Below are 24,638 nucleotides of genomic sequence, written 5' to 3' on the forward strand. Positions count from 1 at the left end.
CTCTGTGATACCCGAGAAGGGTGGGCTGAGGTGGCAGTCGGGAGCGAGGCTCGAGAGGGAGGGGACACATGTATACCCATGGCTGCTCATGCTGATGTGCAGCAGAAAGCAACACAATGCTGTAAAGCAGATTATCCTCTAGTCAAAAGTAAATGAATCTAAAAAAGAGTTATGCAAGGAGGAACGTCTCACTTGGAGGCCTTCTTGTCCCACATGCGTCCGTCCCGGGCTCTGAAAAGATGTTCATTTGCAGCACCATCTTTCAGCTGATTGGACCACTTATCCAGTGGTGGCTGTTGAAATCCGGCTTGAGAAATCACTCATCCCCAACTCTTTTTTCTTAGCCAACTGTGGTTTCTTTGTTTACAGACCTCGGTTTGGTTTCTAGTATTGCAGCCATAGCTTAGTTTAGGATCAAGTATAAAATCCCCAGATAGATCAGTGCTTGCAAGTGGGTTTAGGGAGAGGCCACTGACAATGGTCAATTTCTACAAGTCCTGTGACACTGACTAAAGGTAAGCTGCCCAGGAGATCTGGGAGGATCAGGATGTAGACTTATCAGCTTAAAATGGGAAATAACTGTCACGAGAACTAGAAGACCCACAGTCAGAATGAAGAGTTTTCCCTTCTTACAATCAAGATTATGTGACTAAAAGTTTCCCTACACATAAAGATTTTAGTAACAGGAATTGCATAAATCAAAGGTCTGTTACTAACAGGGTTGATGTGTCCAAACCTCCATGGATATAGTTTTGCCTTAGGGACGGTATTCAAAACGTGATGCCTAAGCCCTTCTCTCATTAAGCATCTGTTGAGATGGACATGGCCAATGTTATCCTTGATAACTCTCCTTTGTGTGTGTGGGGAAGGACCCCAAACCACCCTCCATGGCCCTCTTTTTTCTGGGTTTCTTGGCTGACCTGACAGTAAGGTTATAGACAGCATCTACACTTTATAGTTCTGAAGACCTAGCAAGTTATCCCTTTTGCAGGAGAGCCTGTCCATCAAAATGTGGTAATTATACTCATTTTACAGCTTGTCTCGTAAAGCAATCCATCTCCTTCATCTCTAAGTTCTTGAGGGCCACCTCTATATATACTTCCCTGTTCCCAGTACATCTAGTTTCTGACAAGCACAGCATTTTCAATCTGTTGCCATATGGAGAAAAACATGTAAGAAACTGACAGATATTAGTTTAGAAATTTATCTTTATATTATGAAATGCAATAGACAGGTGCGAAAATGTTGAGTTACCAAGTTAAATTAGTTATAAAAGATGTATTCTTAAAATAATCACAGCAGAAGATTTTTCTTAGTCTAAATGGCATTCAGTCCTTTCCGATCATTCATCACGTTTTCTGTAACATAATTGATTTTTAATATTTGATGCGTTCATATCTTATTAACTGTATAATGGCGATCAGCATCAGATGAGGGTAAATTTGTTTCTAGAATGAGTGATTAATGTTGAGACCCTTTTGTGAAGACCAGAGCGCATATCTGAACGGAAGGTCGAAACGTTAACAATACCGAAGGAACTGCGTTATCAGCTATAAACTGCTCAGATGCCGCCACCTGCACATTGCTCTTCTTTCCTTAAACTACTCATATGATGTGGTGATACAGCTCAATTATTTTTCAAATAAGCAAAGTTTAAAAATTATGAAATGTCATTAACTCATTTACAATTTTATGTTCTGACTATCTGCCAAGTTAACTTCCTTTCTCACGTGGCCCTTATTTTAGAGCATCTTTAAAAGCTCACAATACGTTAGTTGTATGAAACAGCTCGTCTGCTGGAAGCATTCTGGGAAGGAGCCTACTGTTCCAGCTTGGTTTTGGTTCAGACAGGCTAATATTCTGACTCTGGTAGGAGGCAGGCAGTGCTGAAGTCAAACCAAGCTCTGCATGTGGATGCCAGGGCGGCTGGGTCTGTAACTGCTGCAGAGTCACTCTCCCCGGTGCTGTTCTTTGGGATATTTGCCATGGCTTTGGCCCCAGCACATTTGAACCAAAGTCCCAAGGTTCCCAGAATTTCTGCTTTATGAGGTCTGTCTCACCAAGGTAGAAGACAGAAGATCCGGTCTCTTTAGCGGTGAAGAAATCAGCATACGGCCTACGTGCCTGCATCAAGCACTCTGTTGTGTGAAGCTTTGACTGGCAAGTCAACAGCTCAAGGAAGGACGCTTTGGGGGTCCTATCAGGCTGGCGAGAAAAGTGACCAAGAGGAACGGCTTTGAGGGTGGCAGCGGTTGCATGGATGAATTTCTGGACTGGGACTGGCTTCACTCTCATCAGCATTTGACAATGTTCTGACATCAGTGTACAGAAAGCATCCAGCGCTGGTAGAGCCCGTGGCAGCTTCGTGGTGGTTTCTTTAGACCATTCTTGGTGGAAGCTTGGCTGCAGGCGTGGTTCTTGCCTTTACAATTCTGTAGCTTACAAAGTTGGAGAAGGAAATGGCAGCCCACTCCAGTGTTCTTGCCTGGAGAATTCCAGGGACGGCGGAGCCTGGTGGGCTGCCGTCTATGGGGTCGCATAGAGTCGGACACGACTGAAGCGACTTAGCAGTAGCAGCAGCAGCTTACAGAGTAGTCTTTTAATAAACTCATTTTCTGTTTAATCCTCAGAGTCAGCGTGTATAGCTACAAGTAAGAACTCTGATCAAAATGTGAAACTTCTAGATATAAATCTGGAAATTTCGGGGGCCCTGATGTGAAGATAAATTTGAAAATAAAGTTATCATGAAAGAAAGGATGGCCGAGTGGTCAAGAGTTAAAAACAGATTTGATGAGTACCTGGATCCCACCTTGCCTGAAGCTCATATGAATACCTGTACTTGAAAATTGCAAAAATTGCTCAGTTGTGTCTGACTCTTTGTGACCCCATGGACTGCAGCCTGCCAGGCTCCACTGTCCATTGAATTCTCCAGGCAAGAATACTGGAGTGGGTGGCCATTTCCTTCTCCAATGAATACCTATGGAAGTAGATAAGTCCTTTTTCTTTTTTGTTTTTGCAAAAGTCATTTTGGGTTGGATTATTTGTCTTTGAAGCTGAATGCATTCTGATTAACACAGGTTCTTGATTAATATATGTATTTGTGGCAGGAGTGTCAAAGAATTTATGGGTGTTTTAAGACAACCACAGTGGTGTAGCTCATCAGTGACAGAGCTGGGATTCAAATCTAGGAAGTGACTCTTACCTACTGTGTCAAAAGGAAACTATTGATCGGAATATGATACATACGCTGCTGTTATATAGTCACTAAGTCACGTCTGGCTGTTTGTGACCCCACGGACCGTAGCCTCCCAGACTCAACCATCCATGGGATTCTCCAGGCAAGGAGAGTGGAGTGGGCGGCCACGTCCTCCTCCAGGGGACCCAGGGATTGAACTTCCTGACCCAGGGACTGAACTCACATCTCCTGCATTGCAGGCAGATTCTTGACCATCCAAGCCACCAGGGAACCCCATGATACATATATACATGCTCATAATTACAGACATTAAAACTTGTCTAGGGCCTCCTTGGTGATCCAGTGGCTAAGAATCTGCCTGCCAACGCGGAGGACATAGGTTCCATCCCTGGCTCAGGAAGATCCCACACATCGTGGGGCAACTCAGCCTGTGTTCCACACCTACTGAGCCCCAGCGGCTGCAACTACTGCAGCCGTGCACGCAGGGCCTGCGCCCTGCAACAAGACAAGCTGCCTCGTAAGAAGCCCATGCACTTCGGCAGAGTAGGCCCTGCTCGCCACAACTAGGCAAGCCCCGCAAGATGCGGTGAAGCCCCAGTGCAGCCAAAAATAAAACAAAACTGGAAAAAAAGCAGCAGTCATTCAAAATTTTTCTTTTTAGAGGCAGAATCTTTTAAACAGAAAAGCTTTTTTTTTTTTTTTTTTTTTAAGTAAAGCATGTGTTTGAAAGCCTGCTATTGATGAAGGTTGGATTTGGGGTGGGGTCAGGGTGTGGAGACCCTCTGTCCACTCGGCCACAGTCCAAACCCTGGAAACCCCTCAGGAACCTCAGGAAAAGCCTGGGCCTCCTCAGAGCACCAGCGTGAAACTGCTGTTTACACACGTGAGGTTCAGGGACGCATGAGGGTGTTCAACACGCAGTGTTGGTGAGAAAAGCAGATTAAGACGAGCAACCCCGCCTGCATCTGAAAAATGCGTAGGAACACACATGAAAACGTGCGTGGACTGATGGGCTCGAAAGTGGTTTTAATTTTTAAATGTTTATTTGTCTGGATTTATTAAGATTATCTTTGTATGGAGGACATCAAGGGTTTTATTTTTTGTTGTTGTTAAGTTCAACCTTTCTAAGCTGACTTTCCCCTAAAAAGCCCTGATCTCACTACTTGAAAATTATGTGTTGACAACGTCTGATGCTGAATCAAATTAATTTTTCAAAGTTAACGGAAAACTGAGAGATGTAGTCAGTTTTCTCTATGTCTATGATAACTGAGAAATTTCGCATTTAGCATATATTTAGCAGCAAGCTGACACTCAGGAGTATTTCAATACTGAACTGAACTTAGAATTCTCAGTTCTTCCCTTTCAGTCTATTGAATAGAAACCTCAAAATGGCTTCATAGCTTTTGAACTAGCCAACGAATATTTGTCTTTTTCAAAAACATGGCCTTTGAATAGACACCTTGGCTTTTAGGTGCAAATTGATAATTTACTTGATACAGAGACCTCATCCCCTCTCACCTCCTCTCCTATCAATGCCCTTTGCAATCTCGCTGAGATGGACGTTCAGGCCTAGTCACTGGATCGGCTCTGGCTCAGTGCAAAATTAGCCTCCATGTGGCTAGCATCCTTCTAAATACATCTGCGTGAAGAAGAGAAATCATTATTGGTCCTTTATTAGCACCACTAAAGATTTTGCCTTTTCGATTTAAAAACTGTAATTTTTAAGTCATTGAAATAGACTGAGAAATTAAAATTCTATTTTGTTATCCCTTCCAATATATGACATCAACGTTTATACATTTAAAGACAGCTGTCATGAGAAAAATTATGGTTTGTTTTGGAATTGTAAGAGGTCTTGGAGATCATATGGACTTGTTTTGCTGGTAAAGAAACATATCCTGCAAAGGTTGCGACTTGTCAGCATTACACAGTACAGTAGGATGTAGAATCCAGCCCTTCTTACCTCGGCAATCATGTCATACTCCTTGTTACGACAGAGCTTCCTAAAAACTTCCAAATGGGCTTGAGACCTCTGGCATTTCCATCTGATGATTTTCTTTTTCTTATGGGAACATGGAATTCACAGGGAATGAAGGCAGTATGAAATGCTCTATTTGTTGGTAAATTGTTAATTCTTTCTCATTGCAATAAGAAGAAATTTAACCCAAACAGAGGTAAGTCCAAGTTCAGGAGACTTCTACAGCAACTCTGTGACCGCATTCTAAGATCTAAAGAAGCAGTTTTGTTTTATGTGATCCCCTTAGCAGTTCTGTGATGTTAGCACAGATGAGGGTGACGGGGTCCAGAGGAATGGAGCAATAAGACTTGGCCATAGTGCTGACTCTGCAAGGGGACCTGCTCGTCATAGTGCTGACTCTGCACGGGGACCTGCGCCTCGGGCTCCTAACCGTTGCTGATGAAGCTAGAGGGATCTTACGGACATGCAGACAATCAGTTTAACAAAATTGAGATTAAGCAACAGAGAAGGCCAGGGTGGGATGATCTGAGAGCAGCACTAAAACACGTGCATTGCTGTGTGTGAAGTAGATGGCCGGCGCATGCTTGATGCCTGAAGCAGGGCACCCAAAGCCGGTGCTCCAGGACACGCTGGAGGGGTCGGGCGGGGAGGGAGCGGGTCGTGGGCTCAGGATGAGGAACAGCATATGCCCATGGCTGATTCAGGTGGATGTATGGCTAAAGCCATCGCAAAATTGTAATTATCCCCCAATTAAAATAAATTAAGTTTTTAAAAAAAGATTAAACAACTGGAAGTATTCAGTTAGAGACAAAATTCCCATGACCAGTTCAATCCCTGGGTTGGGAAGATCCGCTGGAGAAGGGACAGGCTACCCACTCCAGTATTCTTGGGCTTCCCTGGTGGCTCAGCTGGTAAAGAATCCGCCTGCAGTGCGGGAGACCTGGGTTCAGTCCCTGGGTTGGGAGGACCCCCTGGAGGAGGGAAAGGCTGCCCACTGCAGTATTCTGGCCTGGAGAACTGCATGGACTGTATAGACCGTGGGGCTGCAAAGAGTCGGAGGCAACTGAGCAACTTTCACCTTCGCTTCACCTTCTCGCAGTCAAAATGCTGTCCTCACAGACGCAGAGATGCTGAATGGCCTCTTTTCGTTTGGCTTTTGGCCATGAATTTGTAACTATGGGAGACTGTTCTATTCTCTCAGTTGAGAGAAAGCAAGTGGACTTTGCCATGCCCTTATGGTTGATAGACTTAAAAAGCGGCACAATTAACAGTGAAGGTCTTGCCCTCTGGTGAAGGATACTTTAAGGTTCTGCTGCAAAATCTTCTCTAGCATATGGAGAGAGGCTCATAGACTGCAAAGGTGTGACAAGCTCCCCACACATCAAGCTGACCTAAAGCAGGCTGCTATGTCGAAATGACCAGCAGATTGAGACGCTAGTTTACCAGTTAAAACATTCAAATGGTTTCACTTTTATTCATTCAATTTGCTCACAGATCCAGTTCTTATAGGTTCCATTTAATTTCATTCAGGTTGTAGAATTTGCATGGATGATTTAGCAAAATAAGTCTTTTCTGTTAAAAATGCCTTTTATAATATTCATCCTTTCAATCAATATTCACAGCAAATACTTGTTGTTAGACATTGAGCTGATCACTATTTGCAAATTTTGTCCCTCTTTTATCTGTATTTCTTTCTATGTGCTCTTCCCTCCATCTAGAAATATGTTTGCACACACACACACACACACGTGTTCAGTCATGCCCGACTCTTTGGAAACCCCAAAGATTGTAGCCTGCCAGGCTCTTCTGTCTAGCAAGAGGGGATTCTCCAGGCAAGAATACTGTAAGTGGGTTGCCATTTCTTCCTCCAGGGGATCTTCCGGACCCAGGGATTCTTCTTCTTTTCTAGCTAAATCCTCCTTATCCTGCAGCCTCATCTCTTCTGAAAAGGCTTTCTTAGTCCACAAATTACTCTGATGCCGATACTTTCATTCACACCCAAATGGGTATAGGCAGTCTTCACTGGGGAGGAACACACCATGCAAAACCAGAAGAAGCGTCTGTAATAGACACGCAAAGGAAGCCATGCCTGCAGGCGAGAATGAAGAGGAGCCGGAGAGAGAGGAGGAAACCAGGAAAGGCGCCAAAGGACAGCTGTGTGCGGACAGAGAGGCTGCTGAGGCGTGCTCATTGCTGCAGAGGGGACGAGTCAGCTAAGAGGGGAAGACTTTCGTTGGTTTGTCTTTGTATCTGCTTCAGTGCACGCGGTTATACCGTGGTAAAGAATCCACCTGCCAAAGCCGGGGACGCAGGAGATGCGAGTTGGATCCCTGGGTTGGGAAGATCTTCCATAGAAGGAAATGGAAACCCACTCCAGTATTCTTGCCTAGAGAATCCCATGGACAGAGGAAGCTGGCAGGCTACTGTCCATGGGGTTGCGAAATAGTCGCCCTGATTTCAGCGACTAAATGAAAGAGCAGCGATGCGCACACCGCACACTGGGGTGGCTCAGCAGTTACCTGCAGAGGACAGAGGCTCCTGGCAGATGAGGAGCATGGACACACTGCATACCTTCTAAAGTTATTGAGCTTTAAATTATGTAATGTAATACTTCGGAGAAGGCAATGGCACCCCACTCCAGCACCCTTGCCTGGAAAATCCCATGGACGGAGGAGCCTGGTGGGCTGCAGTCCATGGGGTCGCTAAGAGTCGGACATGACTGAGCGACTTCACTTTCACTTTTCCTTTCATGCCTTGGAGAAGGAAATGGCAGCCCACTCCAGTGCTCTTGCCTGGAGAATCCCAGGGATGGGGGAGCCTGGTGGGCTGCCGTCCATGGGGTCGCACAGAGTCGGACACGACTGAAGCGACTTAGCAGCAGCAGCAGCAATACATATTCAGTATATTAAATTACCAGTAACTAGACTAATTGTAACTCATTAATGTTCATAACAAATTAGCAAAATATACAAACTTCTAAAATTTTTATGTGAAATTAAAATTGAGTTTAATGGGTCAAATGATCTAATCAACATTTGCATGAAATTTGTACAATAAATCCTTTTGCATTTGCTGATTACACTGCTTTGGAAAATAGAGGATATTTTCCAATCCATTTGAATTGAGAATTAAAATATACTAAAATTGTATAAGGCATTTTCTTGATTTCACAAAACTTCTGGAATCCTTTAAAGGAAGTGAAGTGCACCAGAAATACAAGATTTATGTATAACTAATGAAGGATAATGGAGAAGGCGATGGCAGGCCACTCCAGTGCTCTTGCCTGGAAAATCCCACGGACGGAGGAGGCTGGTGGGCTACAGTCCATGGGGTCACGAAGAGTCAGACACGACTGAGCAACTTCACTTTCACTTTTCACTTTCATGCATTGGAGAAGGAAATGGAAACCCACTCCAGTGTTCTTGCCTGGAGAATTCCAGAGACGGTGGAGCCTGATGGGCTGCCATCTATGGGGTTGCACAGAGTCAGACATGACTGATGTAACACAGCACCAGCAGCAGCAATGAAGGATAAAATCTTTCTGTTCATCATGAAGTTTATCTAAGAATGAAGAATGTTTAAAACAACAACTTTCCTTTGGGGAAATGAAATAATGAAAATGACAGAAAAATTCCACTTGCCAAAGAAGGTTTGTCAAAGTGTTAGCACCCGAGCTAGGCCACCAGACAGGCTAGAACTTTCTTATAAAACATGAAGCACATAGAAACAAGGACTCTGTCATTAGGGGGTCTTGGTGCTGTCTGTAGAGGCGCTTGTTCAGTGTCTTGGCATATCATAACCTCTGTGTATCAAGCTTCCACCTCTCTATGCCATTTGCTGGCATTGCTCTCTCTTTCTGTATCATGCCCCCTGGGTGGGATCGTGGGATGAAACCTAACCTGTCAGACCCTGCATTCTGGGATTATCTGTAGCTAAACAAGAGGTTGCCTTTCATTGTTTTTAGCTGAGCAGCCTGAAATAAATTCCAATTTATTTGTAATTCAATTAAAATTAATTAGAATTAGGATATACCCTGAAGTTAAATAAAAATGATAATACCTATTCTTTTTTTAAAAAAATATGTTAAATACTTATTTATGTACCAAGTTTTCTAAAACTTCCAAAAGAATTTTCCAAGAACTTAATTTAAATATTTGTTAACTTTAAAAAAATTAAATGTTCCTCCTATGGTTACATTTCACATTTTTACCTAAGGGAAATCCTTAGGATGTATGCTGCTGCTGCTGCTGTTAAGTTGCTTCAGTCGTGTCTGACTCTGTGCGACCCCACGGACGGCAGCCCACCAGGCTCCTCCGTCCATGGGATTTTCCAGGCAAGAGTACTGGAGTGGAGTGCCATTGCCTTCTCTGCCTTAGGATGCATATTATATATCAATTTAGTAAGCTTATAAGATTATAAAGGGACATACTCCATCCTTACAGTACATTTTGAAGACTAGTAGCCATATATGAGTCCTTTAAGGGAAAAATGGCAATAACCCAACATTTGATTCGTTCTCTATTTTAAGCACAATTATTACTGTAACATTGTGTGGGTGAAACTCGCTCGGTCTTGTCCAACTCTTTGAGGCCCCATGGACTGTAGCCTGCCAGACTCCTCTGTCCATGGGATTCTCTAGGCAAGAATACTAGAGCGGATAGCTTTCCCTTCTCCAGGGGATCTTCCCAGGGATCAAACCCAGGTCTCCCTCATTGCAGGCAGATTCTTTACAGTCTGAGCTACCAAGGAAGCCCAATATATATAATTTATACGTTATTAACCATTAGGAGAAAATAAACTGATTTCCATAATTTTTTTTTAAGATTAAGTCCCAATCAAATAATTTTTTCCACTATTTATACTGAAAATTTGTTTCTCTCACTAGGACACTTAGAACAGGCTAGGTTATCTTGCAGTGGCAAATTAATTCTGAAATCCCCATGACTCAACACGACAGAAGTTTATTTACTGTTCGTAATGCAAGAATAATGCTATCTCTTGTGTTGTGACTCAGGCAGTTCCCATCTTGGGGTTTTGTTGTCTCGATAGGTGGCCTTCAGTCTGTGCTAGGGGCACCTTCCACCCTGGTCACGGGCTGGTGGCCAGCATGGGCTGCCTGGCCACAGCTGACCACAAGGAGCCGTAAGACGCTATGTTCTGCCGTGTTCAGGAAGAGAGAACGAAATAGATCGGGTGAACACAAGGCACTGCCTTTGCCACAATTTTAAGCGCAAACCCTTTGAAAGTACTTTTCCTAGTACCGAACATTCTTGGAGAAGCTGTGCGACTGAAACCAAACTGGAGCTGCTCCTCCTCTCTGTTCCTTGTGCTTACAATGCGAATGTTCAACCAAACATGTCCTCACGTGTAGCTGACGATCCAGTCCTGGGACCTGTGAACATCCCTGGTCTCATTGCCTTCAAGATTTAATGTCATAATTCGTTTTATTTTAATTGGACATGGGACTGCAGATGTAAGAGTATGTCAGCTTTTAGTATCGTCAAGCAGAGAGCATCTCTCATCTTGACTTTAGTGAAGCTTTAAAAAATATTACCATCAAAAATGGTTTGCACACCTCTGATAATAAATATGGCCTTAAAAGTTTTATTGCATTAAGTGTTTGATGGAGTTGAGAACCTACATTAACAGAAATGAAATTATATCTAATAAAAATACCCTATAAATGTCACAGAGATAAATGAGGTGTTTTCATAACCCCAAATTCTCTTTCATCTGGGAGCATTTTTAACCTAAAATAAGAGTCAAAATTTCCCAAAAGTTTAAGGTTTCAGGCTATTTTGAGTTTCACCAGAATAAGTATTTTTTTAAACAAAACTTTCCCTTCCAAACTTTGGAGCACAGTCAAAGAATGTTGAAATATGTGCTATTGGTTTGCTTTATTATTGTGAAGACATCCTGAGTGCAGAAGAGAATCAGTGGCCGTATATCTAGCATACCTAGACTTCTCCTTGCCACACAGGGCGCTTGGGACAGGCCATATAGCTGTCATTTGAGGTCTGCGGCTTGACCTGCTGGGTGCAACATGAGGGTTGTATATGGCAGCTGGGCTGGCAGGTCTGAGCACTGGTGTAATATTTACGAGCTTCAGCATGGTTCCTGGACCCTTTATAGTCTCAAATAAGTGACAGGTGAAGCTCTGAAAAGTAAGTTCATTGTTGGAAGTGAAGCAAACTTACTTTAGCCAAAATAATAAATAAATAGGAAGACAAAGAAGCAAGGAAAGAAAGCTTTAAACATTTCCATAGAAGAGATTTCTTATCTCACATTGCCATTGACAACACTGATGGCAAAATCTAACTATGAATGAGAAACATGGGGAAAAGCACATTTTGAATTTTCAGCTCCCGTTGACTCAGAAATAGCCAAAAGATAAAGATTTCTGTTTGTTAATTCCTGCTGGAAGCCTTAGTTACCAAGTCCTAACTTGGACAAGGCAACAAACAGGAATTTTTACAGAGAAGAGGGAAGAACTCAGAGAAACTAGCGTTCTTCTGTGAGAAAGCGGTTGTCTTCTTCCTGTCTCCAACGCAGGCAGAAGACACATGCTGCCAAGTACTAAAACATAAGGCTCCCCTGGTGGCTGAGTCGGTAAAGAATCTGCCTGCAATGCGGGAGGGCTGGGTTCAGTCCCCGGGTCTGTAAGAGAGTCTCTAGGAGTCCTTAAACTTAAGGCCTAAAGGTCGAATCACGGACCTTCTAGATGGTGGTCCAGAGCTGCGGTCTCTCTAAACATCAGGCACCTGCAGAAGAAGTTTCAGTCACTTACCTTCTAAAATTTATATATGTCTATGCAGTTACATATGTTTCACGCTCAGGTAAAGCGAGATTGATGGTTAAGACGACCAAACCTATATTAGACATGTTCATTATTTTCATAAATAAATCCTAGGGAGCATTTGAGTTATATGTATATAACCAAGGGACTTCCCAGGTGGGGCTAGTGGTAAAAATGCCAATGTAGGAGACACAAGAGACATGGGCTTGATCTCTGGGTCGGGAAGATCCCCTGGAGTAGGAAATGGCGCCGCCTCCAGTATTCTTGCCTGGGAAAGCCATGGGCAGAGGAGCCGGGTCGGCTATGGTCCATGGGGCCACAGAGAGCTGAACACGACTGAGTGATGGGCACGCACACACACACAACCATATTCCTAAACTGGCAGTTCAGTGAGCATCTTTATTGTTTAGCTGTCTTCCAAAACTGTGAATTAAATAACCCTGAGGCATTATAAAAACTAAAATACCTCCTTCACCCTGATGAAGCCACTTGATAATCTAGGGTCCTGACAATATGCCTTAGTCAGGGGTGTTCTGCAGACACCCTTGCAGGGAGACAGGCCCCTCGGTGGCTTGAGTGGAGCTCAGGCCCGGCTTTGACATCTGTGGGGCGTTGCACCTGCAGAAAATGGCTCTGGCTGATCAATAATGTGGTGAGGAGGAGAAGTACCACGAAACCACACGTTTTGGAAGGGATGAACTCCTCCGCTCACTCTCTATTTCATCCATTCAAGACTATCTACTGAAAGCCTGTTTTGCCCCGGCTTGGGTGTAAGTAAGACCTAATTCTTGCCTTTCGGATGGTTACAACTTAGAAGGACGAAAAGTGACTGATGCAAAGCAAAGGGGGCAAGCGATCTGAGGAAATAAGCAAAGTTAGGGTTCAGGGTGAGAACGTCGGTCAGTTTCAAGAATTCAGGCGAGGGTGGTGAGGGGGAGAGGGCTTTGTAGCCAAGGAGCCCCCTCAGGAGAGGTTCTGAGAGCTCATCTCTCATGACTCCCTGAGTGAAGCTTTCACCCCAGCACACCTGGCCACTTCCAACTTCACCCTCCGTTGTGCCAGGGGCAATAGACAGCTTTGATTTCGTTGCTTTATTTTCCCCCTCGAAGCTCTGTCTTACTCATCTTTGCACTGGCATCGCCCAGGGCAGCATGTTCGGGGTTTGGAGTGCGGATTATTTCACCCACAGTCTAAACTGGCATGGAACTAGAGGTTGCTTGGACTTTGAGGGTATGCCAGCTGTGAGAGCAGCTGGAATAATTAGGTTGCCTCCACGCAGATTAATGATAACTAGGGTACGCTTTTTCTACCCCGCAGTACTTTGCACAGTACTCTGCAAGGGCATGACTTTCGTTAAATACGCACACAGTCACTCGGCTATTTAGACCTGCAAATAAGTAATGAGTAATGAGTAAGCACCCAGCGCCTGTGCTTACTTTACTTGGCAGCTGACGGTTGCTCTTCAAAGTAGATGCGAAGAATGTGAAAAAAGAGTGGCAGGAAACACACCACTGGCTCTTACGCATACACAGAAACGCTCAGTCTTTTTCATAATAAAAACGGAAATGAAAACCATGTTGAGATGTCATTTTTCCTCCAATCATTGGCAAACACAGGGAAACTTATTAACACTATTTCTAAGAACATGCAAGTATAAAACTAGTACAAACTAGAACAACAGGTTCTGGAAGGCAATTTGACAATATCAGAATTACAAATATAGGCACCCTTTAACTAAGCAATTCTATTTCTAAGGATATTAGTATCAGTATTCTCATATGTGGAAAAAGACGCATCAGCAAATGATGAGTCAATTATTCAATACCTTAGTGTCTGTAAGAGGAAAACATTGGAAGCAATCTAAATATGGAGTCAGTAGGCGTCTGGTTCAGTGAATAGCGGCATAAGGTATGGTGAAATATTATTATTTTTATTGGTGGAATAATTACCAAGATATGCTAAGGGGAGATAAGAAAGGTATAGAACAATGTCGTAATTATGCTATTCTGTATGTAAAATAAGGGGGAGAATAATATGCCTTTATACTTGTATATGCAGAGGATATCTTTGGACGATGACAGAAGAAAGTAGTAACGCTGATTGCCCTTGAGGAGGGGAGCTGGGTGGCTGAGAGGCAAGAATGGGAAAGAGTTTTCACCATGTGTTCTCTTGTGTTTTTTAAATGTCGAATCCCACGACTACATGGCCTACACAAAAGTAAATAACAAGAACCAGGAGGCTGCAACTCTGGCCAGGAGGGGCGACCGCCGTGGTCGCCTGCTGCGGCCGCTGCATTCGTGTGGCCACCTACAGGGACACTGGCTGGTCCTTTCCAGTAGCTCTTTTAGGTCAGAGTTTTAAAAACAGTTAGTTGGAAAGTGGGCTATGAAGTCAATTCAGCGGGCTCAGTTAGCATTCAGAAATAGAGAGACAGAACGCAGAATGGCAGAATAAAAACTTTCAGACTTCATGAGCAGCAGCGAAGGGAAGTCCTATTTAGTGAACTTTGTTTTTACCTGTATACATGTTTGTGTGTGTGTGTGTGTGTTCTGTATATGTGATATAACATACCTTTCTGCCTCTGTTCAAAAATCTTACAAAGCCACCATCCTCAGAGGCGACCTTTTTGTGGCCAGTTTAGATTTGCAGTTCTTCCCGAGCAACCAACATGCTTGCAGGGAAGTCTTGCGGCTCCCCCGGTGGGGCCGGATTTTCAGGCCACGGGTGTGGGCTCCCCCGCCCCACAGGCTGCCCCTCTGTCCGAGTCTCCCTCTGTCCGTGTCTCCCTCTGTCCGTGTCTCCCTCTGTCCGTGTCTCCCTCTGTCCGAGTCTCCCTCTGTCCGTGTCTCCATCACTGCTCTGCACAGGTCTGTTCACGCAGGCGCCAGGCCGTGTTTCTGCCCACACGGAGGCGCACCCGCTTCCTTTCGCAGAGCACAGCCCAGCTCACGAAACGCTGAGCTGTCGGCAGGGCTGTTTGGAGTCCACACGGGGAAACTGGGACCGAGATTCGACCTGGGGTTCTTCGTGGATCCTGAGACGACCCTGAAATGACTTCCCACCTCAGAGTGACCCCAGTGCCGCTGCGCTCAGCGAGGCTCCTCTCTCCACCTCTGCTCACTAAGTTGAGTTTCCTTCAAGTTCAGCCCAGCACGACTGCTTCCAAGGGACGCTCTGAATTCCCTCCGCCTAAAGCAGTTTCTCATGTAGCTGCCATGCTCTCTTGATGGCACATGAATGAAACAGTGCAAACGGGTGTTGAAGAAGGGGAATTAGCCTAACTAACTGAGAAGTTAAGAGCAGGTTAGACGTGCCGGCCAAAAAGATATCATCCGGACTCGGTCTCGATCAGCCTCTACCCCCTCCACCCCTTGCTTGCCTCTGTTTTGGCTTAATTCTTAAATAGACCCTGCTTTCACGGTGGTAAAATGTCTTTTAGGAGATCAATGATTATACCCAACAAGTTGAATTCCAATAGGAGGAGAAGCCCTTTTTTTTTTTCATGACCCTACCATGTGTTGCAGAGATGTGGGTTCAATCCCTGGATCAGGAAGATCCCCTGAGGAGTAAATGACAACCCGCTCCAGTATTCTTGCCTGGAACATCCCATAGACAGAGGAGCCTGGTGAGCTACAGTCCATGGGGTCGCAGAGTCGGACACGGCTGAGCTAGGACACGTGCGCACACACTCACGCACACACGCACCCCGCAAGAGTTCCAAGAGTGTGTCTCACCGGCCTAACTGGAGCCATGTGCCCAGCACTGAGTTAGTTGTTGCCGCTATGAGATTAGAACCCACTGATTCGCCAATCGAAGATCGCTACTCACCCCTGGAGACCAGCCAGCAGCCCAGTTGTGGAGAGCAGCTGCACAGAGTTTGGAAAAAGGATGGTTCCTCAAACGTATGTTACACTTGCTGTCACCTGAAGGAGAAGACTGTCAAGACAGGCAAAAACCGTCAGCGTCCTCGTCAAACTGGAATCTGTACCGTGAGAACGCCAGCTTCCTAAGCACGCTCTTCTGTGTTAGTGTCTTTCCTATGTGAGAATGAATCATTTAAGGTAAAAACGTCAGGGGAGTGAGATGAACATTTCAGTTATTATTGAACCGAATAAGTTATCTCATCCCACTGTTTTCCACGTTTCAGGTTTCTCCATGAAGTGTGTTCCCTTAGGGTTCTATTTAGATTTCCCCACTGACCAATCTATATGAAGAACTGAATAATTCATCAGTTTGTAAAATCTACACCAATTATAAAATATTGAATCTATTGGTTTTTCCCCTGTTAATTCTGTTCAAATATTTTAATCACAATTGAAATTTAAAATTTATAAAAGAAGACCAGAGCTCACTTTGAGGAGCATATATCTCACTTCTGCTTTTGCTCATTCCTTCTCAGGAAACAGAAAATGTTTCTAAAGAGAAACATCTTTACACATCTGGTGCAATTTTCTAGATATCCATTTTAAGCCAAAAAAAAAAAAGTGCTATCATCTGTTTTTTCTTTTATACGTTTTGAAACATGAGTCTCTGAAAGCTATTTCCTAACACATGTCAATTTAACATCTGCCAGTTCCTAACTGATCACCAGAAACAGCCGCGCTGGCAGCCCTGCAATAGTGCCAAGGCATTTCCCATTGGAACTGTCTTCACTTTGGAGTTGTCAGCAGTATCTTCCTCCAGGGGAAGCCGATTTCCTTAACTTGAAGGAGACGTGTGCTTTGGAAGCACAGAGCAGGAGGAATTATTAGCGTGACGCATTATAGTTATGTGGGGGTACAGCAGAGAAAGGTTTCGAAAAGAAGTGCTGGACAAGAAAGTCCACGGCACAGGTTATGGATTAAACTGCTTCTGGCAAAGCACGTGGCCCGGTGCCGCATCTTAATTTCTCCTTGTTATTCAACATCGAGAGGGTTTGCAAGCAGAATTAAGATGCGCTAACCGTCTAACGGTACCCAACCATGTCCAGAACTTCTCTTTCATTTCTTCTCCTTTTTAATCCTTTGATGGAATTTAACGTGCATCAGTGAGCTTCCATTTCTGTCTGGGAATTCATAATAGAAAGATCTTCTGACATTTGTTCTGAAAGAGGGAGCGTAAGGGTCAGTCCTGGGAGAGATCAACATTTTTACCTGCTCCCAGATAATCTGGTGCTGAAGCTGGCAGTTCAGCAATTTCCAGACCCAGCAATGACCAGGGTCATTTGTGCTCTTTAATACACCTTCCCCACCCTCATAACATCATTGCATTTTGTTTCATTGGATTTGAAAGGAGAGGTACCACTATGGGCTCATTAAGTTCAAGGCTGTTTGTGTTTCATTACTGCTACATTCTAAAGGTCAAAGTCAGTGCTTACACAGTCCGTGTAGAATGAATGAATCAACCCCCTCCTGAAATTCTGAGATCCAACACTTTCTTCTAGAGTCTTCAAATTCAGGCATCTTGAACAGCCTTACATAAGTCATAATAGCATAACGCTGACTTTGATAAAGAAGAAATAAGTTCTAAGGCTTAGACTTCCACAGGAAAACTTGAATGAGACGTTCTCTCTAAATAAATTTGGGAACTCACATGTAATCCCCACCAAATACCACTTATAGTAGTGGCCACTCAAAAACATTTCAGTTAACATACTGGTTTTTAATATAAGTGTGGGGGTTGTTGAAAGGGAAGGAGCTTTGGTGACTGATGGAGTTGAAATGCTGGATTCACTCCTTACAAAGTCATTTAACCTCGATTTCCCTATCTTCAAAAGGGCAGAACAGTACGACCAGGCAAGGCTGCTGTCGTAAATTGAGCACAATAGTAGAAAGATGCTTAGTCAAGGGCACGGTACTTGTGGAAACTCGCAGACAGCTTATTAAAAGTCAAAGTCATCGTTTCGTTGACAAAGGTCCATGTGGTCAGCACTATGGTTTTTCCAGTATGCGTGTATGATGTGAGAGCTGGACTGTGAAGAAAGCTGAGCGCTGAAGAATTGATGCTTGTGAACTGTGGTGTTGGAGAAGACTCTTGAGAGTCCCTTGGACTGCAAGGAGATCCAACCAGTGCATCCTAATGGAGATCAGTCCTGGGTGTTCATTGGAAGAACTGTTGCTGAAGCTGAAACTCCAGTACTTTGGTCACCTGATGGGAAGAGCTGACTCAGTGGAAAAGACCCTGATGCTGGGAAGGATTGAAGGCAGGAGAAGAAGGGGACGACAGAGGATGAGATGGCTGGATGGCATCATCGACTCAATGGACATGAGTTTGAGCAAACCCAGGGAGATGGTGAAGAAGAGTGCAGACGGGCGTGCTGCCGTCCATGGGGTCCCAAAGAGTCGGACACGACTGAGCGACTGACCAACAACAACACTAAGTGACAGTGACTGCGATCCTTATTATACTGCCCCTGATACCGGCTGCTCTGTATTTTATATAATCTATATAAACGCTCAGAATGCGTAAGCGTTACATGCAAGCCCAAACTTTCTAACTTAGCAGGTTAAAGACAAGCTCTGCCCAGTGCTGTGCTCATCGGTGCCGCAGAAGGCCAGGTGGTGCTCCTTTTCCTGTCGTATCTTCAGCAGGAGGACCTAGCTAACGGGAGATGGCTAGTAACAGTCGTGCCACGAGGCTGGTGTGGTTGCCAGAGGCAGCATTAATGGTAGCGGGAGAAGAGACGTGCTTGCCGCTGAAACCGTGTTCTCCCTGCGGGAACGCCGTCTTCCCAGTCTAGGATGTGTCGTGCTCCATGCACAAGTGAGCATTTGCGTTTTGTGAATCAGCCAGAGGCGGGGCGGAGAGGTCTCAGGTTGTCTCCTAATTGGATGCAGAAGCGGGTTTCCAAGGGCGCCCTCCCTGCCTCTCCCCGTCCACTTCCCCTTTCTTCCTGAAGACTTGCCAGGCACCTGCCTATAAGGAACACTTACACTCTGCTGGACAGCAGACAAAAGGGATTCCAGTATTTTCCCTATTTTGAGCTACTCAGGAAAAGACGAGAGCCACTGCATGAGCAGTTGAGTGCTGTAAAAACGCACACTCTTGAGCCACTGAAGAAATGCCATGACTTATGTCTCTAAAACTTTTGATGCATGAAGATTGAGCATAAATAATTCCAGTTCCAACTTAAGAGTCTATTTACTGAAATCTTTTTAAAATAGTTGCCATAATCCTCCCTAACGAAATGGATGGAGTGCGAAAGGAATGAGCTGATACAAGCTATTTACTCAAAATCATTTAACAGTGCGACCTAAAAGGAGTGTAAAAGCTGTACTTCTACCAAGTTAGTAGGCTCATGCTTTCCCAGCAATAGTTTATCTCCAAAGTTATTGATTAAACTGACAATTTGCTTAGGAATTTACCTACTTTTAGAGAAAAAAGAGGTTCATATGCTACATTGAAAGACTAAGTAAAGTGTTTAAATGCAACCTACATATTGCATAATTCTAGCCAACACCCTAAATAGGTATGTCACTTGTTTATAGATAATATATATTGATTTCTCTGAAATAAAAGAATTCTCCCTTGAGACTTATTTTTGGGATTACACATTCTCATAAAAATGACCTCTTCAGAACACTGATTAGACTTACAGTATAGCACAGGGAATTATATTCAACTAACCTTTAATGAAAAAGGACAAAAACTATATAACTAGATCGTTTTCCTGTATACCTGAAACTAACACAATATTGTAAATCAACTATAGCTCAATAAGTAATTTAATAAAACAACAATAATTTATTATTCCTTTATTAACGGCTCTCAAATCTGCAACGTGGGTAAGACCTAACAGTGTCAGCTTCTCCCTGCTCCACCTGGTGTCAGCTGGCATAGCTCAAGGTAGTTCAGTCATGCTGAACATTCAATCACAGTGCTAGCGCTGGCTGGTGGCTGAAAGCTTAGCTGGGTTGTTGGTTGGGGGGGGCGCCTTTGTTCCTCTCCACGTGAATCTCTTTGCAGGGTTTCTTGGGTTTCATCACAGCCCAGACACTGAGTACTGAAAAGGATTGTTCCAAGAGACCCAGGAGGAAACTGCAAGACTTTCTATGAGCTGGCCTCATGAGTCTCAGTTAGACACCTCTGCCACATTGCTCCAGCAAGGCCCGTAGAGTTTTGAGATTCGAGGAGAGGACGGAGTCTCTTAATGGAAGGAGTAACAAAGATTTTGAAGATATTTTTAGCCTGCCGTGTCCTGTCTCTACCCAAGTTCTGCTGAATCTGTCCTGAAGTGTGTTAGTCGCTCAGTCGTGCCCTACTCTGTGCAACCCCGTGGCCTGCAGCCCCCCAGGCTCCTCTGTCCACGGGCTTCTCCAGACAAGGATCTGGAGTGGGTGCCCAATTCCTTCTCCAGGGGATCTTCCCGGCCCAGAGTCAAACCTGAGCCTCTTACACCTCCCGCGTTGGCAGGCGGGTTCTTTACCACTCGCACCAGCTGGGAAACCCTTTGGGACTATGACCCTCAGCAACGATGCCAATCTTATGAGGGAAAGGGATCTGTGTTAGCAGAGATCCTTATATGGAAAGGTTTCCAGGAATGCACTGTGGACAGGAACAAGGACAGCCTGTACTGTTCCAGGAAGAGAAAACCATACAACTACACATTTGAGGGGACATCGAAAAGCACCCTGCACCCAAACGCTGCATAAGGGCACAAGGCAAGGGAAGGCTCTAATAGAGCCTGGTGAAGAGTGCTAATGGAATTTGACATACTGCTCCCTGATTCCCTTTCTTTATGTCTCTAGACCAAGACCAAGTGAAGTCGCTCAGTCGTGTCTGACTCCTTGTGACCCCATGGACTCTAGCCTACCACGCTCCTCCATCCATGGGATTTTCCAGGCAAGAGTCCTGCAGTGGATTGCCATTTCCTTCTCCAGAGGACCTTCCCAACCCAGGGATCGAACCCGGGTCTCCTGCATTGTAGACAGACGCTTTACCGTCTGAGCCACAAAGGAAGTCTTCTAGAGGGGGCTAATTGTTTTCCTCAGTCCTGTGACATAAAGAATTGGAGAGGACAGGAAGAGCAAGAACAATTTGAGTCTTAATTTTCAATAAATGATTACTGAACTTCATCAAGACCAACTGAAGGAAATTGATCAAGAGGGCAGAGTAGGAGGACATGGACCTCACCTCAAAAATAGATCTACTTGAGGAACAATTCTCACTGAAATCTAAAGTGGAAACTGGCCAAAAGGCTCCTGTACAAACAAGGCAAAGGGTGGGGAGGGAAGAGAGGCGATCCCGTCAGGACGTCTGCCCCAGGAGGGGGCTTAGAAGGAAAGTGAGAGATTACACAGCAGGAGGTCCAGCCCGGAGAGGGAGTGGTTTGAGCCAAATAGTGGGCACATGATTCCTGGGGTTTCACTGAGGGAACATGAGCATTTGGAACCCACCCCTTGGTATCTGGGAGGGTTCTTGGAGGAGGGCCAGGGGAGGCCTGGACTCTGCCCTGACTTGTCTTTGAGGCAGGGCATACAGGGCAGACTGTGGGCTGCTGCAGAGGCTGTGGCGTCCTGTGCCAGCCCCAGCGCATGCCCCTCCTAAGCTGGCAAGTGCTCCAGCCCTGCCTACTTCACATCATAGCTCCGCACTGGGCTGAGGGCTACAGCATCTCAGGGGGAGCTTGGCCAGGGGCCGCAGAGGTGGCTGAGCGCCGGGGAGGCATCGAGGGGGATGGGGGCAGCCAGTGCTGGCACCGATGCAGGGAGGGCAGACGGCTGCCCTCTCTGCAGGCAGTCCATGCCGCGTGCACGCTAGGAGCCTGGGCAGCGCCCCTGTCCCTCAGTGCAGGGGTGGCAGAGACAAGCTGTGGGAGTGATCCTTCGTGAGCAGCAAAGGCGACTCCAGCCTCAAGCCGTGTGTGAGCAGGGCAGGGGCAGCCGTTGCCGGCACTTCACGAGTGAAACACTGGGGCCAGTCTGGACCTCTGTCTGCTGTTGGCCCGCGACAGCCCTCACCCCTAACCAGCCAAGCGCTGAACACACCCTTCTCGCCCCAATAACGCTTCCTCAGGGGCAGGGGCACTGCTGCTGGGCGAGGGGAGAGCATGCACTTGAAAGCGTCGGGGGAGTGTGTAATCTCCTCGGTTCTGTCTCATCACAACAAAAATTGGAAGCGATGGACCAGTGTTACAGCTCAGTTTTATTTCGAAAATAAAGGAAAATACATGCTCCAGGTTTGAGGGCATGCTGACCCAAAAGATGTGAAGAGAAGAAAGAGGCCCCGGCCGGACTTTGGCTCGTCTTTTTAGGCTTTCCCCCTGGGCCTGCCTTATGTAAACTGGGCTACCCAGGACTGCTGTGTGTTTCACCCGAAGCCCTCACTCTGGTCCTCGGAACTTGCTTTGTTCTATTTTCGCAGGCTTTTCCTTCCTTAACTTTTAGCCACTGCCATTTCGGACTCCTTTTTTCTATTCTAACTAGCTAAGAAAAGGAACAGAGCTGGACCCAACCTGACCTTCAGAGATTCTGTTCCATCAGGCTGGGATCAGACCCTACCCCCGGTGTAGCAGTCCTGGCCACCGAGCGGTGGGCAAACCCTGATCCACACTCGGCTTCAGCCCCAGCCCATCGCCAGCCTCACCTCCTACCAAGATGGCAGATGCCAGTAACCCCTGACCAAAGATATGACTTATTCTCAAGTCAAATCCAGCTCTCCCACCAAAGGCACTGGGGAATGAGAAGGGCACAAGGATACTCCCACATAAAGAGACGCCCTCCAGACCGCAACAAGTAACTGTTTTACCTAAATTCAGAAAGACAGAGAAAGTTAAGCAAAATGAGAAGACTCAGGAACTGATCTCGAATGAAAGCTCAACAGAAAACTCCTGAAAACAATGAATAATGAAACAGAATTACACAGTTTACTACATAAAGAATTCAAAGCATTAGTCACAGGATACTCAATAAAATACAGGGAAGATAGGTGAACACAGTGGGAATTTTATCAGGGAACGAGGGATATAAAGAGCTAGCTTCAGAACTGAAGACAAAAGAAGCAGTCAGAGCGAAAGAAAACAACAAATAAAGTGAAAGTACACGCTGAAATAAGAACAGACTAGAACGCGTCAGGAGCTGACTAAGGCTCCCCTGATGGCTCAGCAGGTGAAGAACCTGCCTGCAACGCAGGAGACACGGAAGATGCGGGTTCGATCCCTGGGTTGGAAAGATCCCGCAGAGAAGGAAAGGGCAACCCGCTCCGGTATTCTTACCTGAAAAATCCCATGGACAGAGGAGCCTGGTGGGCTACAGTCCAAAGTCTCGTGAAGCATCAGATATGACTAAGCACACAGTCAGGGCAAGTGATACAGAAGAATGTGTGTGATCTGGAAGATAGAATAATAAAAATCACTGAGTCAGAATAGCAAAAGAAATCAAATTTAAAAAAAGACACATTCGAAGCAATCTATGGGATAACAGCAAACACATAGATATTTGCATATATTATAGAAGTCCCAGAAGAAGAGACGGAGAAGGTTATCAAACATGTCTTTGGTTGAACTATGGCTAAAACTCCCCAAATCTGAAGAATCACACACACACACACACACATACACACGTACATACATATATACATAAAAACCTGCCTGGCTCCTGTATCCATGGAATTCTCCAAGAATACCAAGTTGGTAGCCAGTCCCTTCTCCAGAGGATCTTCCTGACCCAGGGATCAAACCTGGGTCTCCTGCACTGCAGGCGAATGCCTTACCATCTGAACCACCAAGGAGCCCTATAGAGATATATACACTTATATATAGATAAACATATATCTCCGGGTACAAGAAGCACAGAGGATCCCAAATAAGGTGAACACAAACAGACCCGCAGCAAGATATGTTCCAGTTAAAATACAAGAGTTAAAGAGAGAGTTCTAAAGGCAGCAAGAGAAAAACAAAAAGTCATATACAAGGGACCCCCCTGAGGCTATCAGCTAATTTTTCTACAGAAACTTTGCAAGAGTAAAGGGACTGCTGTGACATATTCAAAGCGCCAACGGGAAGAGCATACAGTTCAGGATACTCGTCGCAGCAGGATGATTGCTGAGAACTGAAAGACGATACCAAACTTCTCAAGCAAGCAAAAACTAAAAGAGGTCATCAATACTAAACCTACCCTAAAAGAAATGGTAAAGGGTCTTCGGTAAGTGGAAAAGAAAATGCTATAACAAGAAGTAAGAATCTATAGGAAAGTGAAAATTCCACCAGGAAAAGTAAATAAATAGTAAAGACTAGGCTCAGTCACTAAAATGAGCTAGTATGAAAATTGAAATGCAAAAATTGTAGCGGCAACTACGATGAGCAGTGAGGGGTAAACACGTGAAGATGTTAAATGCTGCGTCAAAAATAGAAGACGTGGGGGTGGGAGGGAAAGATACAGATCTCTCAGAACGTGCTTGAACTTAAACGAAAAAGAAAGGGTGTGCGAAAATATTTGAGGAGATTACAGTTGAAACCTTCTCTAACATGGGAAAGGAAATAGCCACCCAAGTCCAGGAAGCCCAGAGAGTCCCATACAGGACAAATCCAAAAAGAAACATGCCAACACACACATCAATCAAACTAACAAAGATTAAACACAAGGAAAAAAGATTAAAAGCAGCAAAGGAAAAGCAATAAATAACACACAAAGGACTCCCCATTAGGTCAGCCGCTGATCTTTCAGCAGAAACTCTGCAGGCCAGAAGGCAGG

The 24,638-nt window shown here is 45.0% G+C and overlaps 1 long non-coding RNA gene across 4 annotated transcripts in view; it reads right to left on the reverse strand.

Annotated features, from left to right (window-relative positions):
- Positions 1–1,190: 1,190 nt before the first annotated feature.
- Positions 1,191–24,638, reverse strand: part of LOC138441548 (uncharacterized) — a 40,256-nt gene continuing 16,808 nt past the window's right edge. Inside the window, exons 2-5 of one of the 4 annotated variants that reach the window (XR_011257404.1) lie at positions 23,162–23,275; positions 15,799–15,906; positions 4,715–4,835; positions 1,191–2,645 (exon numbers count right to left, since the gene is read on the reverse strand). This is a non-coding gene — a long non-coding RNA (uncharacterized lncRNA). Of the gene's footprint in view, positions 2,711–4,714; positions 4,836–6,612; positions 8,736–15,798; positions 15,907–23,161; positions 23,276–24,638 lie in introns of those variants that run through there. The other 3 variants (XR_011257403.1, XR_011257405.1, XR_011257406.1) reach the window with 3 other exon arrangements.

This window comes from Ovis canadensis, chromosome 5 (assembly GCF_042477335.2).
Source record: "Ovis canadensis isolate MfBH-ARS-UI-01 breed Bighorn chromosome 5, ARS-UI_OviCan_v2, whole genome shotgun sequence".
Classification (NCBI taxonomy): Eukaryota; Metazoa; Chordata; class Mammalia; order Artiodactyla; family Bovidae; genus Ovis; species Ovis canadensis.